We start from the raw sequence: 15,549 nt of genomic DNA, 5'->3' as shown, positions 1-15,549 counted from the left end.
AATCTAACACAGCGGTTGCGTTAAGAACTAATGTATCTTTCATTTGCTGTCCAACCTGTATTTTTCAGTCAAGTTAATGATTAGTTATTGATTAGATTAGGTTGCCTCTCCCAAGATTTCTCCCGACATTTTCTTTGCAGCTTGGCTACTATTCTCATTGTATAACCACGATTTGTGCCGCTAAATATGCACATTTTCGAACAAACAATATATGTATTGTGTAATATGATGTTATAGGACTGTCATCTGATCAAGTTTTGAGAAGGTTAGTGAAAAATGTAATATCTTTTGCTGGTTTATTCGCTATCGCTAACTTGCATGAATCAATGCTGCTGTGTGGTTGGCTATTGTAGTAAGCTAATATAATGCTAAATTGTGTTTTCGCTGTAAAACACTTAAAGAATCTGAAATATTGGCTGGATTCACAAGATCTTTGTCTTTCATTTGCTGTACGCTGTATATTTTTCATAAATGTTTTATGATGAGTATTTAGGTAATTCACGTTGCTCTCTGTAGTTATTCTAGTTGCTTTGGTGAGAGTTGTGATGGTGGCTGCAATGTAAAACTATGATTTATACCTGAAATATGCACATTTTTCGAAAAAAACATATGCTATACAATAAATATGTTATCATCAGACTGTCATCTGAAAAGTTGTTTCTTGGTTAGTGACTATTTATATCTTTATTTGGTCGAATTTGTGATAGCTACCTATGCAGGAAAAAAATGGTGGGAAAAAAAAGTTGTGTCTTTTGCTATGGTGGTTAGCTAATAGAAATACATATTGTGTCTTCCCTGTAAAACATTTTAAAAATCAGAAATGATGGCTGGATTCACAAGATGTGTATCTTTCATTTGGTGTCTTGGACTTGTGATTTCATGAACATTTTATTATATGGTATCCCTGTGGCTTTAGGCTAGGCTATGCTAGTCAGCTTTTTTGATGGGGGGGATCCCGGATCCGGGTTTGTGACTCGTTAGGTTTCTAATTAACACAGTTTCCAAAGATGTGCCAGATGTATACAGAATGGTGTCGTCTGTGTAGAGGTGGATCAAAAAATCACCAGCAGCAAGAGCAGCATCATTAAAGTATACAGAGAACAGAGTCGGCCAGAGAATTAAACCCTGTGGCACCCCCATAGAGACTGCCAGAGGTCCGGAAAACAGGCCCTCCGATTTGAAACACTGAACTCTGTCTGAGAAGTAGTTGGTGAGACCAGGCGAGGCAGTCATTTGAGAAACCAAGGCTGTTTAGTCTGCCGATATGAATGTGGTGATTGACAGAGTCGAAGCCTTGGCCAGGTTGATGAATACGGCTGCACCATATTGTCTTTTATCGATGGCGGTTATGATATCGTTTAGGACCTTGAGCGTCGTTGAGGTGCACCCATGACCAGCTCTGAAACCAGATTGTATAGCAGAGAAGGTACGGTGGGATTCGAAATGGTCGGTGATGTTTTTGTTAACTTGGCTTTTGAAGACCCGTGAAAGGCTGGGTAAGATAGATATAGGACTGTAACAGTTTGGGTCTAGAGTGTCTCCCCTTGGAAGAGGGGGATGACCGCGGCAGCTTTCCAATCTTTGGGGATCTCAGACGATACGAAAGCGAGGTTGAACAGGCTAGTAATAGGGGTTGCAAAATTGCGGCGGATAATTTTCGAAAGAGAGACTCCAGATTGTCCCAGCTGATTTGTAGGGGTCCAATTTTTGCTACTTTTTCAGAACATCAGCTATCTGGATTTGGGTGAAGGACAAATTGCTGTGGGGCAAGTTGCTGTAGGGGTTGCAAGGATGTTGATCGGGGTAGTGGTAGCCAGGTGGAAAGCATGGATTCAAAGCGTAATGTACAGACAAGGGTATGGTAGGAAGTGAATACAGTGGAGGTAAACTTAGGCATTGAGTGATGATGAGAGAGGTTTTGTCTCTATAGACACCATTTAAACCAGGCGAAGTCACCGTATGTGTGGGAGGTGGAACAAAAGGGCTATCTAAGGCATATTTAGCAGAGCTGGTGGCTCTACAGTGAAGTAAGACAATAATCACTAACCAAAACAGAAATGGACAAGGCATGCAGAGCTGGCCCGAGTCTGCTGGGTCAGTCAGGGCCAGGTCGTACTATCAGAACTCAGGATAAGACCTGGATGCAGACAGCTCGATATAACAAATGTTTATTTACAAAACAGTGGGCAGGCAAACGACAGGTCAAGGCCAGTAATCCAGGGCAGAGTCCGTAAGGTACAGAACGGCAGGCAGGCTCAGGGTCAGGGCAGGCAGGTGTCAGTAATCCAGGGCTGTGTCAAGCGGTACAGACTGGCTAGTAGGCTCAGGGTCAGGGCAGGCAGGTGTCAGTAATCCAGGGCAGAGTCCGTAAGGTACAGAACGGCAGGCAGGCTCAGGGTCAGGGCAGGCAGGTGTCAGTAATCCAGGGCAGTGTCAAGAGTTACAGAACAGAAGGCAGTCTCAGGGTCAGGGCAGGCAGGTGTCAGTTATCCAGGGCTGTGTCAAGCGTTACAGAGCAGAAGGCAGTCTCAGGGTCAGGGCAGGCAGAATGGTCAAAAACCAGGAGAACATGAAAACAGGAACTAACAATAAACTGAAGTACAGGAAAAAAACGTTGGTAGAGACAAGATGAACTGGCAACAGACACAGGTATAAATGCTCCGGGGATAATGGGGAAGATGGGCGACACCTGGTGGGGGGTGGAGACAAGCACAAAGACAGGTGAAACAGATCACCTGACACTGCGCTTGTCAGTAACACTTATCATTATCACTGGGGTAGTGCTGTGGGATCTTCTTTTCAATATGACTACTTTAGCTAAAAAGGGAAGGTGAATGAAATCTTAATCAACAAGTATCATAACTGTCATAATATTTTATGGTTTTGATGGAATTTAGTTGAAGAACAAGATTTATTCTCGACTTAAAACACGTAGGTGTTATCATGTTTTTGAGGTGATACCTCGTGAGTAATACTGTGGTCTGACATGCTGAGACCGCAATGGGAGCTGATGTGGGTGTACGTGGCATTACCTTTATCTAAGTGGTGAAGGTTCTTATAGCGGAGAGATATAACACGGTATTTTAACAGTAAAAGTCGGAGCTTCTGTTAACTCTTATCCTCTTTAACTGAGACAAATCTTTATCCTAATCCTAGTTTCAAACGCATGTGTTTGTGTGTGTATGATGTGTGTGACAAAGAGAGAAAGTGTGTGTATCTGTGTGTGTGTCCCTTTCCAATGTCTATGCAGATGTGTATGTGCGTATGTATTGTGTGTGTGTGTGTGCTTGTGAGTGTGTGTGTGCATGCGCGAGTGTGTGATGTGAGTCATTTGGACAGCCTGTGTTTCGTGTTAAAAACATTTAATTTTGAAATCTGGCGGCATCGTGCTTGGCCAGCGCTAAAAGCATCACCTGCGCTCTCTCTCTGCTGTAAATGACCACAAAATGGCACCTTCACTAGTTGACGAAAGCCTCGCTTTTCAAATCAAGAGACAAGGGGGCAATTCAAACACTGCACCTCAAAGAGCTGGATAATTCTTGAAGCCTTTTAGACATAAGCATGTTATATTTGTCACTATTATTTACTTGACATTTGGCTGGCTTGTTCATTACAAGATGAAGAGAGAGAGAGAGCATCAACGTGCTGTACTATGTTGAAAGCATTCTGGTGATTTAACTGGCTCCATTGTACACTGCTGTATATTTAGTAAGGTGGTCATTTACAGAGAAATATGAGGCAGAGGTATTCAATTATGATCCTTGAGAACCAAAGCACTGCTGTTTTCTATCCTTTCCCTCCAATCAGGGACTGATTCAGACCAGGGTCACCAGGTAAGCGACCACTGTGCCCAATCAATGTCCAACGTCACAGTAACCGACCAATTATTTACCAGGTGCAGTAGAAACTAAAACCAAAAGTACTTCAGTCCTCAATGGTTGGAATTGAATAGACCTGACACAATAGATGAATGTATAGAGGTGACTCGCATATAACATGGAGATACAAGGTGGTGGAATCAAATCCCAGGGTGTTCTCCGCCAAGGCTGAGAAACGGAATATCCCAGCCATCTTGTAAACGTGTCTGATCCCCTCTTCGATCCAGCTCAGGTAGGATTAGGAGACTGCCGTGCCATCTCCGAAATCCAGTTGGATGTTAGTTCTCATTGAGGCACCCTGGAAAACAAGTAAAAGTTTCAAGTAAGGACTACAGATGAAGAAAGATAAAAAGAGTCCCAAACATCATTATATATACATTTAAAAAAACACAATTCCAATGTATTTGAGAGCCCAGCCAGATGCTTGTACTTGTGTTTCTTCTAGACTTAAATACATATCATTGTTGAAATTCTGATCCAAGTGGTGAAGGTTCTGAGTGTCTGGTTCCTGTGGTGTGTGTGTGTGTGTGGTGGAGAGAGAGAGAGTGAACCACAGGGAGGTCGAGGCAGTGTAGTAATCAAGAGACAGTAGGGTGGCAGGTGCACTAGTCAACAGACTGCTGGACTACATTCACACACAGACACAAGCAGTCAGAACTACCCTAAACATTGGGGTTGCATCATATTCTGCCCCACGGTGAGAGCAGAGTGTTTGCCTGTTACTGCTAATGGCGTGTGCGTGTCTCTTTCTCTCTGTGTGTTTGTGTGCAAGTGCTCTGCCCCTACAGAATCTGCAGCAGGTCTACTCGGGGGGTTACATCTGGCACTTCCCTAGGATCAACACACACACACACACACCACAAGTGTTGTTGGGAGCTCCAGCTGCTGCTGCGACCGAACTCTCCCACTTATCCCGCCCTTACCCTGCAAGCAAGCACAACTAACTCCCAGCCTCCTCGTGGCACATTGTAATGCAATGCAATTGGGATATTTATGTGTAACACTGCATTAGCACAAGGGGGCTCCGGTCCAGCAACAAACACCACTATAGCAAAATGTAAAACCGATTATCATGTGTCTCTATCTATCTCTTTCTCTCTCTCTGCATATTCGCCATCTGTTTAGCTTCTTTTCAAGCGCAGGAAGGTTGGCTGTGTGTGGGAGAAGGCTTCTGGGTGTATATTTCTCACCATTATACCCAGAAAATGATAAACTAAGAATAAGCCGAATAAATAAAGGTAGAATAAAATGGAAGAAAAGAGATAACAGATGTGGCTATTGTGTGGAAGGGCCCACAATGGCCCACAATCCTTTGACAAAATGTCTTTCGAAATGGGTTAGATCTTCGGTGGCATAGATGTCTCTCAGGCTTTTGTTTGTGTCCACTGTTGACACTTTCTGGACACTTTCAGTTCTCTATCGAGGTGTCCTGGGATCACTAGCTAATCAGCATGAGACTGATGCTGGCCTGCTGGCTAGATGGCACGCTTTGTGTCCGTGGCTACGTGTGTGACTCAGAGGGCCACCAAATCCAAAACGCATAATAAGGTAAGCGTCATGGTCTGGACAGCAGTGTCATGTATTCTGGTTCAGGTGAATGTCAACACACTAAGGATGGTGTAAACCAGGGATTCTCACCTGGGGGGGTCATGGGGTCGGGGGAGGATTTGAAGGGGTTGTGGGACTTTTGCAAGAATATAAAACATTATTATTTTTATTTTTTTAAAGGTACTGAAAAGTCTATTTTAAAAGGATACGGCCTCACCGCATATTGTTGCTTACTTTGTCAACGTTACCGCTACACACAGGCGTGCATGCGCTGCCCCATTTATTGTTACTGACTTTGCACATGCAGCGCGTCAGCAGTGTTGAAATGGCTAGCTACGTTCGGACTTGGAGGGTTTTCGCACTGAACCACCCTCCACACACTGATCCAATCAAAATATCACTCTGCAACACTGTTTTGTTTTAAATATGACACGTCCAATCGGATGATACAGATCTTCTTCTGACAGCTATCTTGATTGACAGCTACCTATGCAGGTGGTTCTGCAGGCATTGCACATGCGTATAGTTAGCTGTCATTTAACTCATGTAGGCTAGCTGTCAGAGTAAAATCATGAACAACTTTTTAAAACGTGCAGCTCCCTCTTCATCTACTCCTGCTTCCTATGTCAACAACAAGGCAGACAAGCGGGTCCCTGTCAAGAAGAGAAAATACGACCCTGACTTCATCAAATATGGTTTTACATATATTGAAGACAGGCACGGTGAGTGTAGATGTCCTACGCAATGAGCTGTTAGCTAATGAGAGCATGAAACCCTCCGAAACGAAAAGGCATCTGGACACCAAGCATCAAAGTCACAAAGAAAAGACAGTTTACTTTCTTTTCTAAGAATATGTCAATATCTGGTGTCCTCACAAGATTCATTGAAGAACGTATGCACCATAGAAGAAAAGCCACTTTGCGCATACCTTGAGGGCCAGCGCACTGCTATGTGCAAAAAAAGCACACACCAGTGCAGAGGATCTCATACTCCTCGCTGCGATTGATACGTGCACTGAAATCTTGGGAGAGTCAGCCGCCAACATACTTAAAACTATACCCCTATCCAATGACACCATGAGGAGGAGAATCCAGGACATGTCTGGGGACATAACGCACCAGACATCAGAGCGCATCAGTGAAAATGGCCATTACGCACTGCAGCTTGATGAATCCACAGATGTGGCTAACCATGCAATTCTAATGGTCTATGCTAGACACGTGTGGGATAATAACTTCGAGGAGCAGTTCCTTTTTAGTGCTGATTTGCCCACCACCACGGCAGAAGCTGTCTTTAACACAATCGATATGCACCTGTCAACTATATCAAAAAGAGTTCCAGGAAAAGCAGGTGTTTCCAGGCCTTCTGCAGGGATATGGGGAGGGAGCACCAGCAGGTGCTTTATCATGCAGAAGTCCGCTGCCTTAAAATGTTGGGTCGCTCTTATGAGCTTCGAGTGGAGATTGCGCCGTTTCTTCCAGAAAACAAGTCATCTCCGGCCAAACATTTTGATTGTGAGTAATGGCTCCACCAGATATTTTTGATAATCTGAATTCGATCAGTGTCAATGCAAGGGAGGGGGCACAATCGATTTGAACAGGGGGACAAAGTGCATGCCTTCTATATGAAGCTTATCATTTGGGTAAATCATGTTTCTAACGGGAGCATTGACATGTTTCTCAATGCTGATTTCGAGATTCAGAATCTGACCAACAAAGCGCACGGCGACACACTCAAAAAAAACATTAAACAGCATCTTGTCAAGCTACAGGGAAAGTTTTGAGACTACTTCCCGGAACAGAAGAGGAGACAAGACAACTGGATACGGGACCACTTTCGAGTGGAGATGGGGAAATGTCACGTTGCCAAGCAACGGCTCAGCTGGTGGAGCTGTCATTTGATTGCGGACTGAGCATGCGCATCCCGGAAATGACATTGCCTCAGTTCTGGTGCAGCTTAGTGGGAGAGTATCCTGCTCCCCGCCTGTCATGCAATCAGAATCATGCTACCGTTCAGCACTACCTATCTGTGTGAAAGTGGCCTCTCTGCTATGGCCGCGCTGAAAACTAAAAGCAGAAACAAACTGGACAGCCAGCATGACCCTCGAGTTGCCCTGTCAACCATCACCCCAGATTTCAAACTGAAGAAACACCCCCAGCCTTCCCAGTGGTAGGACACTCACGCACGCGCACACACACACACAATAAATAAACAGTTTAATGATTTATTGTTCACTAGATTAATTATTGTTAATTAATTCTGACATTCATATTACATGTTACTGAACTGGTTAAAAATGTACACCTTTAAAACACTTTTAAGGTTGTTTATTTTTTTATTTAACCTTTTATTTAACTTTTTTAAGGTTCTGAAACTATTCACATGGTAATTGATGATTAAGAATTCCTAATGATTGCTGTTTTTTCTATTTTAAAAACCCGTATGTGTTACTGTTCATTAACATTATTGGACTGGTTTTGATGTCATGTTCTGAGTCTGATAATGCATTACACCCCACCCCTGAACTGGTCTCCTAATTTAAATGGTTTATTCTCTTGAATTTATAATAAATGTTTTCTCCGTTAATATGGCTGTGTAATTACTTTCTTTAATACGATAGTAGCAGAACCGTGAGACAGTCTATTTTGCAAGTGAAGCCTGTCCAAGAAGGAAGCTTCAATACATTACACAATGTAATCATCAACAGTCCAAAATATTGGGTCGCGACTCAGTTGTCATTGTCAAATTCTGGTCCCCAGGCAAAACCAGTTGAGAACCATTGGTGTAACCGGTGTGATGTCAGTGCTGTCGTGCTGATGGTGTGTCATACCTGGGTTCAAATAGTTTTTGCTTTCTTTCAAATGCTTTGAGCCTGCTTTGAGCCTGCCTTTGATTGAGCCTGCCTGGAGAGCTAGATGGATGGATTTGCACTTTTGGTACTATTCCATTGGTTCTGTTTTGTGTACACATGACATGCTATATTGTAGCTAATGTACAGTAAATCTGGTTGTTGTACACATGCCATGCTATAAGGTAGCTAATGTACAGTAAATCTGGTTGTTGTAAACATGACATGCTATAAGGTAGCTAATGTACAGTACATCTGAACAGTATGATGACTCAGTACTATGATGTAGTTGACAAATCCACAATCAAAAACATTTTTGAAGACTTTTGGAGGGACTGTGGCATACAGCAAGTCTGAGACATGTTCTATTTATGAGATATTCAGACAGAAAGTCTACCACCAACAGTGCCAATCTACAATAATTCATCCCAGCATATTACGTAATCCAAGGTTAAGATAAGGTCACTTGACATATGACAGTGCAGATCCTATTGTCACGACTTCTACCGAAGTCGTTGCCTCTCCTTGTCCGGGCGGTGTTCGGCGGTCGACTTCACCGGCCTTCTAGCCATCATCGATCCATTTTTCATTTTCCATTAATTTTGTCTTGTCTTCCCACACACCTGTTGTCAATCCCATTCATTACCTGTTGTGTATTTAACCCTCTGTTTCCCTTCATGTGTTTGTCAGAGATTGTTTTTATGTCAAGTGTTGTTTGATTGGTGTATAGGTGCGCGACGGGTCCTCGTACCCATTGTTATTTAATGTATATATATTTCTCGTGTGTGGAGCATGTCATGGTGATTTATTAAAAGTCTCCATCTACACTTCATTTACTCTCCTGCGTCTGACTTCCCTGCCACCTATACACACGACACTGACAGAATCTCTGACCCTAAAAATGAAGTCAGCAGGAGGAGGCACTTCCCTAATGGAGGTTGAGGAACGCGTCATGGAACAAGCGGAGGAGATTGACAGTCTGTGCGCTGCCATGGATCGCATTGTCCAGAATATGGACCGCTGGGAGAGACAGGGAGCTTTTCCAGCACCTCCACCATCACCTGGAATTCCTTTGAACGCTTTTTCTCCTCCGGAACAGAACAGGATCCAGTTATCCCTACCCACGGGATACAATGGAGATACTGCCAGCTGCCAGGGTTTTCTCCTAAAACTGAACTTGTATCTGGCCACGGTCTCTCCAGCACCATCAGACCGTGAGAAAAGCTCCGCCCTCGTCTCATGCCTTACCGGGAAAGCCCTGGAGTGGGCCAACGCTGTGTGTGGAGAGGATAAGGAGCTCATCTGCCATTTCCGGAAGGTATTCGACCACCCTTCCGAAGGCAGAGCAGCAGGTGAGCTCCTCTATCATCTGAGGCAGGGGACGAGGAGTGCTCAGGAGTTCGCTTTGGAGTTTAGGACTTTGGCTGCCGGCGCTGGATGGAGCGACAGGGCCCTGATCGACCACTACCGTTGTAGTCTACGCGAGGACGTCCGTCGGGAGCTGGCCTGTAGAGACACCACCCTCAACTTCGACCAGCTGGTGGATATGTCCATCAGGCTGGACAACATACTGGCTACCCGGGGACGTCTAGATCGGGGTCTGGTTGTTCCATCCTCCCGCACTCTCTCTCCCGAACCTATGGAATTGGGAGGGATGGTGCGCAGGGAGACCGGAGGGGGTACCCGCTCGAGCACCATCTATGATCGCAGAGATCACACTGCTGATCGGTGCCGGGTTGGTTCCTCTGGGAATAGAGAAGGCAGGCAGGGCACTCTGGCATCACCCCAGGTGAGTAGGCACCATACTCATCCAGAGCCCTCTGCTGCACTTATGTTTGTCTCTGTCACTTTTCCGGATTTTTCCCTGCATTCCCAGTATAAGGCGCTAGTAGATTCAGGCGCGGCTGGGAATTTCATTAATAAAAACTTAGCTTATAGTTTAGGGATTCCTATTGTTTCTGTGGATATGCCTTTCCCTATTCATGCCTTAGATAGTCGACCAATAGGGTCAGGGTTTATCAGGGAGGTCACCGCACCTTTGTCTATGATAACGCAGGAGGGTCACAAGGAGAAGATTTGTCTTTTCCTTATTGATTCCCCTGCGTATTCTGTGGTGTTAGGCCTACCCTGGTTAACTACTCATAACCCCACTGTTTCTTGGCCACAGAGGGCTCTCACGGGGTGGTCGCGAGAGTGCTCAGGTAGGTGTGTAGGGGTTTCCGTTGGTGCTACTACGGTGGAAAGTCCAGACCAGGTTTCCACCGTGCGCATTCTTCCAGAATGTGCCGATTTGGCACTCGCCTTCTGTAAAAAGAAGGCGACTCAATTACCACCCCATCGACAGGGGGATTGTGCGATAGATCTCCTGGTAGACGCTGCATATCCCAGGAGTCACGTGTATCCTCTGTCGCAAGCGGAGACAGTGGCTATGGATAATTATATCTCTGAATCCCTGCGTCAGGGGTTCATTCAGCAATCCATTTCACCCGCCTCTTCGAGTTTTTTTTTTGTGAAGAAGAAGGATGGCGGTTTACGCCCGTGCATTGATTATCGAGACCTTAATAAAATCACGGTAAAATATAGTTACCCGCTACCTTTGATCAATACAGTAATGGAGTCAATGCGCGGGGCCCGCTTCTTCACAAAATTGGATCTCAGGAGTGCGTACAATCTGGTGCGTATTAGGAGGGGTGATGAGTGGAAGACGGCATTTAGCACCACCTCAGGTCATTATGAGTACCTGGTCATGCCATATGGGTTGATGAATGCTCCATCAGTCTTCCAATCATTTGTAGATGAGATCTTCAGGGACCTGAACGGGCAGGGTGTAGTGGTGTATATCGATGATATTTTGATATACTCTGCTACACGCGCCGAGCATGTGTCCTTGGTGCGCAGGGTGCTTGGTCGCCTGTTGGAGCATGATCTATATGTCAAGGCTGAGAAATGCTTGTTCTTTCAACAATCCATCTCCTTCCTAGGGCATCAGATTTCCACTTCAGGAGTGGAAATGGAGAGCGACCGCATTACAGCCGTGCGTAATTGGCCGACTCCAACCACGGTAAAGGAGGTGCAGCGTTTTTTAGGGTTTGCCAATTACTACCGGAGATTTATCCGGGGTTTTGGTCAGGTTGCAGCTCCCATTACCTCACTGCTAAAGGGGGGACCGGTGCGCTTGCAGTGGTCGGCCGAGGCGAATAGGGCTTTTGGAAAACTGAAGGCTCTGTTTACCTCGGCGCCTGTGTTGGCTCATCCGGATCCCTCTTTGCCATTCATAGTAGAGGTGGACGCATCCGAAGCTGGGATAGGAGCAGTGCTCTCTCAGCGTTCGGGTGTGCCACCGAAGCTTCGTCCCTGTGCTTTCTTTTCGAAGAGGCTCAGCCCGGCGGAGCGTAACTATGATGTGGGGGACGGAGAGCTGTTAGCTGTCGTAAAAGCCTTGAAGGTGTGGAGGCATTGGCTTGAGGGGGCTAATCACCCTTTTCTCATCTGGACTGACCACCGCAATCTGGAGTACATCCGGCAGGCGAAGAGACTAAATCCTCGCCAGGCAAGGTGGGCCATGTTTTTCACTCGTTTTGTGTTTACGCTTACTTACAGACCAGGCTCCCAGAACGTCAAGGCAGACGCATTGTTCTCGGCTGTATGACACAGAGGAGCGACCCATGGATCCCACTCCCATACTCCCAGAGTCGTGTTTGGTGGCGCCAGTAGTGTGGGAGCTGGACGCGGACATTGAGCGGGCGTCACGTGCAGAGCCCTCTCCTCCTGAGTGTCCAGCTGGTCGTCTGTACGTTCCGTCTGCTGTCCGCGACCGATTGATTTATTGGGCTCACACATCACCCTCCTCTGGTCATCCTGGGATAGGTCGGACGATGCGCTGTCTTGATGGGAGGTACTGGTGGCCCACTTTAGCTAAGGACGTGAGGATTTATGTTTCCTCCTGTTCGATGTGCGCCCAGTGCAAGGCTCCTAGACACCTGCCTAGAGGTAAGCTTTTACCTTTACCCGTTCATCAACGGCCGTGGTCGCACCTGTCAGTGGATTTTTTGACTGATCTTCCACCTTCACAGGGTTACACCACGATCCTGGTCGTTGTGGATCGGTTCTCTAAGTCCTGTCGTCTTCTCCCTTTGCCCGGTCTCCCTACGGCCTTACAAACTGCGGAGGCCCTGTTTACACATGTTTTCCGGCATTATGGGGTGCCTGAGGATATAGTGTCTGATCGGGGTCCCCAGTTCACGTCAAGGGTCTGGAAGGCGTTCATGGAACGTCTGGGGATCTCGGTTAGTCTTACCTCAGGTTTTCACCCCGAGAGTAATGGACAAGTGGAGAGAGTTAACCAGGATGTGGGCAGGTTTCTGCGGTCCTATTGCCAGGACCGGCCGGGGGAGTGGGCGAAGTTCGTGCCCTGGGCAGAGATGGCCCAGAACTCGCTACGTCACTCCTCCACTAACCTTACCCCTTTTCAATGTGTATTAGGGTATCAGCCGGTTCTGGCTCCTTGGCATCAGAGTCAGACCGAAGCTCTTGCGGTGGACAATTGTTTTCGGCACGCTGAGGAAACTTGGGAGGCAGCCAACGTCCACCTTCAGCGTGCCATAAGGCGCCAGAAAATTGGCGCAGACCGTCGCCGCAGTGAGGCCCCGGTGTTCGTACCAGGGGACAGGGTCTGGCTCTCGACCCGAAACCTGCCCCTCCGCCTGCTCTGCTGGAAGCTGTGTCCGCGGTTTGTGGGGCCGTTTAAAGTCCTGAGGAGAGTGAACGAGGTATGTTATAGATTACAACTGCCCACTAATTACCGTGTTAACCCCTCGTTCCATGTGTCTCTCCTCAGGCCGGTGGTGGCTGGCCCGCTCCAGGAGGCTGAAGTGCGTGAAGTTCCTCCGCCTCCTCTAGACATCGAGGGGGTCCCGCCGTACTCTGTTCGATCCATTTTGGATTCGAGACGTCGGGCGAGGGGCCTTCAGTACCTCGTGGACTGGGAGGGGTACGGGCCGGAGGAGAGATGCTGGGTTCCGGTGGAGGACGTTTTAGATCCTTCCATGTTAAAAGAATTCCACCGCCTCCATCCGGATCGCCCTGCACCTCGCCCTCCGGGTCGTCCCCGAGGCCGGTGTCGACGCGCTGCTGGAGCCGCGCGTCAGGGGGGGGTAATGTCACGACTTCTCCCGAAGTCGTTGCCTCTCCTTGTCCGGGCGGTGTTCGGCGGTCGACTTCACCGGCCTTCTAGCCATCATCGATCCATTTTTCATTTTCCATTGGTTTTGTCTTGTCTTCCCACACACCTGTTGTCAATCCCATTCATTACCTGTTGTGTATTTAACCCTCTGTTTCCCTTCATGTGTTTGTCAGAGATTGTTTTTATGTCAAGTGTTGTTTGATTGGTGTATAGGTGCGCGACGGGTCCTCATACCCATTGTTATTTAATGTATATATATTTCTCGTGTGTGGAGCATGTCATGGTGATTTATTAAAAGTCTCCATCTACACTTCATTTACTCTCCTGCGTCTGACTTCCCTGCCACCTATACACACGACGCTGACACCTATCCCTCTCTCAAAACATCAAATGTTCTTCCACCTCCCTCTCTCCTTCCTTTTGTTTTCTTTTTCTGAACAGCCATGTTTACTACCTAGAGTAGCAGTACCACACATTAAATATTTAGGCCCATTTGCTCTCCCCAAGAAATACTGCCATCTCGGGCTTCATGAATATAAATTAAAGTCTGAATTCAATGGGAATGAAGGATTTTCCGAATGCATAAGACCGCCCCACCTCTCTCTCTCTTTCCTTCCCCCTTCTCCTCCATCAGAGGAATCCTCTCTTAATGAAAGAAATAGACCCTCATTTCCTCAACTCATCACACTGTAATATGTCAGCTGGGCCCAGGAGAGACCTCGTGGGAGAGACACTTACGTCCTAGCTGCAGTGCAGGGGGAAAGCACCGCCGCATCGAGCAGAGCACTACCGCACTTATTCCACCTGTATTTAATGTGAGGTGGTTGAACAGTGTCTTGGGAGTGAGGGGAGCGAGGCAAGGCGCTGGCCCTAGAAGGAGGCTACTCTGAGTTTATCACTCTATAACAGGGTCTCCAGGGGTGCATCTCTCTCTTAGGTCTTTAGCTCTTACTCTCTCTCTCGGCTCGGGGCTTGGGGCCTGTAGCTGTGTGTGGGTGATATTGTGTTGCAAGTTACTATTAAACTTTCAGCAGTTGGTGTATATGGGATGACATAACAGGGAAATCATTTCAGGCTTATGTCTGAAGAAACAACCATGTCAAACAAATGGCAAACACATCCATATTTCACTCAGTAACAGGCCTACAGTGAGTGAGTTGTACACCACATGCTAGGACTACTTTTACAAGTATGCATAACAATATAAAACACACAGATTTTTCATTTCATGGCTTTAGGTAAAAATCTATGCAACTCATAACATTGATGTATACAAAGGCGTCCATTTGAGCTCCTAGGCCCAGAACAATAATATACAATTAGGAAGCCATTTTGGCTTTTGACCCAGTCCTACCTCATCCACATGCACCAGGAAGGTGACGTTGGTGTGCAGGTCGGCGGTAAGCTTGCCCTCTCTGGTGGAGAAAGAAAGGCCTTTTGGAGCCCTGTTGGGACACATCTGCTTCCTGGGTGTGTACATGTCCTTGACTCCCTTGATGCAGTTGTTGGACACCAACTTTTCGGTACCTTAAGAAGATACCATATGAATGAGTTAGTACATGTTTAGTATGGTTTACTGAGGTTATGGCTTCATGACACAACTAGTTAACAAGGCTAAGGCATTGGTCACGTTCATCAATGAAGCTTTACAAGAAATCGCAAAAATATAATTTTTTACCTCAAAGTGATTGTGGAAGTGACAGAGCTAGTGAACAAGACTTGCTATTCTTTGACTAAACTTAAAAATGCTTTGTAACTACTAAACAAAACATGATTTTTAACCCTGAAAGTTAATATGTGACACAAGACGTACAGTAGTTGTCAGTCACTTTGACAAAACTCCAAAAGGCTTACTAACTCCGAGACAATACTTGACTTTTAACCTTGGGGAATTTTGAAATGTGTGATACCTATTCAGGCTTTTTTAACATGGACCATATTATGAACATAATAATGCTTAACAAAATGTAATGGAAAACATTTAAAAAAAAAAAAAAGATATTTTACCTTTCATTGAGCAGAAGTATACAAAAGGGTTGCCTTCACTTAGAATAGACAACATAGAAACGTTACAAAATAGTGTCCCTATGTGT

At 46.1% G+C, this 15,549-nt stretch overlaps 1 pseudogene; it reads right to left on the bottom strand.

The window, feature by feature from the left end:
- Window positions 1-14,936, bottom strand: part of LOC129835033 (VPS10 domain-containing receptor SorCS3-like) — a 69,587-nt pseudogene extending 54,651 nt beyond the window's left edge.
- Window positions 14,937-15,549: the final 613 nt, after the last annotated feature.

Source organism: Salvelinus fontinalis, chromosome 3 (assembly GCF_029448725.1).
Source record: "Salvelinus fontinalis isolate EN_2023a chromosome 3, ASM2944872v1, whole genome shotgun sequence".
Taxonomy (NCBI): domain Eukaryota; kingdom Metazoa; phylum Chordata; class Actinopteri; order Salmoniformes; family Salmonidae; genus Salvelinus; species Salvelinus fontinalis.
The sequence above is the reverse complement of the archived record's forward strand: the minus strand, read 5'-3'. Positions and strand labels throughout refer to the sequence as shown.